The sequence below is a fragment of the Carlito syrichta genome, unplaced genomic scaffold (genome assembly GCF_000164805.1).
Source record: "Carlito syrichta isolate Samal-C Ts95f unplaced genomic scaffold, Tarsius_syrichta-2.0.1 Scaffold309652, whole genome shotgun sequence".
In the NCBI taxonomy this organism is placed as follows: domain Eukaryota; kingdom Metazoa; phylum Chordata; class Mammalia; order Primates; family Tarsiidae; genus Carlito; species Carlito syrichta.
This window is the reverse complement of record NW_007253748.1, coordinates 108,065-112,396: the sequence shown is the minus strand read 5'-3', so window position 1 is coordinate 112,396 and position 4,332 is coordinate 108,065. Positions and strand designations below refer to the sequence as shown.

The 4,332-nt window shown below is 46.7% G+C and overlaps 1 pseudogene; it reads left to right on the top strand.

Annotated features, from left to right (window-relative positions):
* The first annotated feature begins 1,302 nt into the window (after window positions 1–1,302).
* On the top strand, window positions 1,303–3,901 carry LOC103269965 (annotated as a pseudogene).
* The last annotated feature ends 431 nt before the right edge of the window (window positions 3,902–4,332 follow it).

Sequence of the window (4,332 nt, the reverse complement as noted above, 5' to 3'; positions counted from 1 at the left end):
TGCTATAACCAATCACCATGAATTTAATGACTTAAAACATTAAACATCTATTCTTTACAAGTCTGGAGGCTGGAAGTGGAAATTCAGTTTTATTAGGCCAAATTCAGGGTGTTAACAGTGTCGTGTTTTTGCCAAAGTTACTAGGGGAGGATTTGTTTTTTGTTCCCTCCAGCTTCGATGACCACTGGCAATCCTTGGCTTGTGTCTGTATCATTCTCATCTCAGCTTCTGTGATCCAAAAAATTTCAAAATAATGATTTTACCCTTTACTCAGTCAACATTTATGGAAAAATTGGAGTGGAGATTACTGGTTCCCCTCTCTCCCCTGTAAAGCATCCATTTACCCTCCTTTGTTACTAGAAAGTATTCATTTAGTTCCAGTGTGTTGAGTCCATTATGAATAGCAGGAAGTGGTTCTGGATGACTTTGGTCATTATGCAGTACTTATACATCCCAACTAACTACATTGACTGTCCAGGGCACTTGAGCTTAGTTAGTCCAACTAAAATGCAAAGTTTTCATTCTCTGATTATAATTTTATTCCCCACCCCCATAATGCGGTGCCCAGATGTGAAACTTGGATCTACTGCAACCAGGCTGAGAGTGGAAGTAGAGAAGAGATAGACAAAGTTTACCTGTAGAACTGTTCAACACTCCATCATATGAGCCAGGCCTGCCCAATCTCTGATCATTTTAAGCACGTGAGCCCATAAAACCCCTTTATAATTTGTGATAGTAAATTTTGTGTCAACTTGAATGGACTATAGGGTTCCCAGATTAAACATCATTTCTGGGTATATCTGTGAGGGTTAGCATTTGAGACTGGCAATTGAACCCATTGTCTCAGTAAAGCAGATTGTTTTCCCTAATGTGAGTGAGCATAATCCAATCCACTGAGGATCGGACTAGAACAAAAGGCAGAGGAAGGAAGAATTTGCCCTTTTCCCCCTGTCTCATTAAACAAACTGGAATATCTCATCTCATCATTTCCTGACTTTGGACTGAGATTTGTATAATTGGCTCTCCAGGTTCCCAGGTTCTTGGACATGGATTAAGCACTGCTATTGGCTTTCCTGGGTCTCTAGTTTGCACACAGCAGGTTGCAGGGCTTTTCAACCTCCATAATTATGTGAGTTGATTCTTCATATTAAATCTACAAATAAACATAAAATATATATCTCCTATTGGTTCTACTTTTCGGAGAACCCTAATATAAAGTTTGCACACTGACAACTTCCTAATTATTATAAAACGCCATCATAAAAACCCATCATAAAAATTTGCACAGCTACGGAAGATGAAATGACCATGGATGCCATCCTGGCACGATTGAAACTCCTGAATCCAGATGACCTGAGAGGAGAAATTATCAAAGCTGAATTGAAATGTAGACCCATTACATCAGCTGCAAGGTTCATTTTTGAGGAAAGATTGACCCAGGCTTTGCAGGAACAAGGACAGTTGCCTTCCTGTCCTCCCGACCATGATGGGGTGGGTGCTCTGGCACTCAGTCAGGATACACAGAGAGTTTTGAAATCGGCTGTGGAGAATCCAACTGAACAGGCCAGTTTCACTGAAGACAGAGATTTTGGTTATAGTCTGGGCTTAAATCCTCCAGAGGAGGGTGCCGTGATAGCCAATACCTGCTCGGTGGTCCTCAGTGCCACAGTCGACACCCTCAAAGCTGGAGTGACAGCCTCTAAGGAGCCACCACGGTACTATGGCGTGTGCCCTGTGTATGAGGACGTCCTGGCGAGAAATGAAAGGATCCATGTTTATGAAAATAAAAAGGAAGCATTGCAAGCTGTAAAAATGATTAAAGGGTCCCGATTTAAAGCTTTCTCAACCAGAGAAGATGCTGAGAAATTTGCTAGAGGAATTTCTGATTATTTGCCTTCTCCAAGCAAAACTTCATCCCACTTTCTCCTGTGAAGGTAGCATCACTGTTCAGCAATGGTGGGTTGAAAGATGGTTTGTGCTTGTCTGAATCAGAAACAGTCAGTAACAGGCGAGCGAATGGTTACAAAAATCCCTGCATGCAGGACCTCACTGCCAAGCTTCGAAAAGCTGTGGAGAAGGGAGAAGAAAACACCTTTTCTGATCTGATCTGGAGTAATCCCCGTTATCTTATTGGCTCAGAGGACAACCCAACCATTGTACAGGAGGGATGCAGATACAACGTCATGCATATTGCCGCCAAAGAGAACCAGGTCTCCATCTGCCAGCTGACGTTGGAAGTCCTGGAGAACCCTGACTTCATGCGGCTGATGTACCCGGATGACGATGTGGCCATGCAGTGGACGCGCATCCACTGTATCATGGACCTCACTGAATACCCCCGACATGTTCGACTGTGACACACCATTGCATTTTGCTTGTAAGTTTGGGAATGCAGATGTGGTCAGTGTCCTTTCATTACACCCTCTGATTATTAAAAAAACCCAAGGAATAAATGTGAGAAAACACCTGAAGATGTAATTTGTGAAAGAAGCAAAAATAAGTCTGTGGAACTGAAGGAGAAGATCAGAGAGCATTTACAGGGTCACTACTATGTGCTGCTTCTAAGAGTAGAAGACACGTACAGTCATCGAGGAGCTTTGGTCCTCAGACCAAACAGCTGAGGGCCGCTATGTCGGCCGCTATGGGGGCAGTCCCAGGGACCCTGTGCTGACCCTGAAGGCCTTTGCCGGTCCCCTGAGTCCATCCAAGGTAGAAGATTTTCGCATACTCTGGAAAACCCCACCTCGAGAGAAAGCAGTCTTCTTTCACAACGTCAGGAAATCTGATCCAGAAAGAGGCTTTGAGAGAGTGGAAAGGAGGGCCTGCAAAGACTAGGGGAATAGCTCACTCAGCAAGAAATGGGCAAAAAGGCTCACCAAAGCGCAAGAGATGAGGCAGTCTACTGCCCACACGGGGCCCCTCACCCCAGGCAGAGGCAGGAAGTGCAGCAATTCCATTTCTGTGCCAGCTTTTCTAGATGAAGATAACATGAGCTTGGAAGAAATTAAAAATCGGCAAAACATGGCTCTAAACAATAGCCAGCCTGCACTCAGTGCTTTTGCGCACTCAAGCTGTGGCACCCTCCCCTTGGGGCAGAAAGCAGACTTCATAGAAGCCGCAGAACCCAGCTGTGTCCACAGCAGCAGAAATGGTCTCTTCAGCCCCCAGACACACAGCGAGACCCCAGCTGGGAAGAGGCCAGAGGTGCTCGGTGGGAAAGAAGCCCATCAGTCACCTCGCTCCAGTTTGACTGAGTTTGATGAACTAAATCTACAAAACCTAGGCCATAGCTTTTCCAAGACACCAAGTGAAAATATCATGGAAACCAAAGATGAGAAGATTCTGACTTTAAGAATGGATGCAGTAGAAAGTGACGTGTTAGCACCTCCTGCTGCTGCTGACCAACTTGGGAATAACCAGAGGACAGAAAGTGAAATGTCAGCCAAGACTGCTAAAAAGTCCTCGGGTCCCAGTGGCCCCCAGCAAGAGGCCCCGCTCGGGTGTAGTCCTCAGTCCCAGGCTGTACCATCTCCTGTGTCCCCCCTGGCCGCAAGGGAACCCGCCAAGAGGCTCTTCCTTTTTGGAGAAGAGCCGTCGAAACTCGACCGGGATGCGTTGGCCGCTCTTGGACTGGGCACGCATCGACCTTCGTCAGTACCCCGCTGTCCACAAGGGAAGAACTCCGTCCTGTGCCATCAGACAGAGTTGGTCAAGCCCTGAGCTGAAAGGAAAGTTCAGGTCTCAGCTGTCAGATCTTGGCTGCACTTACAGCTTGTGGAGGAGCGGTCCTACCGGGAGCAGCCCCGGAAAGCCTGGTCTGGGAAGCCCTGGGCGGTATAGCCCCGCGCACGGGAGCCCGCTCCGCAGGATGGCACGCCTTACCGTGCTAGCAGCCCTGTAGGTCAGTGATGGGCTCTCATTTCATTTTTCATTTGTAAAGGAAGGGTAATACACGTGTTGCTACAATTTCACAAAAGAATTTATTCTGATTAATTTATTAATCCTCACTTTGAGGATAAGCACAAGAATTTTAGAAATTCAGATGTTCTGTATAAAGTTTAGATTTCTAGCCGGGCTCGGTGGCTCAGCCTGTAATCCCGCACTTTGGAGAGGCTGAGGTGAATGGGTTGCCTGAGCCCGCGAGTTCGAGACCCGCCTGGGCAACTTGGCGAGACCTCATCTCTACAGTAAATCAAAAAATTAGCCAGGCGTAGTAACGCGGCCTATAGTTCCAGTTACTTGGAAGGCTGAGGCAGAATGATCACCAGAACCTAGCAGGTTGAGGCTGCAGTGGCCGGGAGCATGCCATTGCACTCCAGTCTGGGCAAGAGT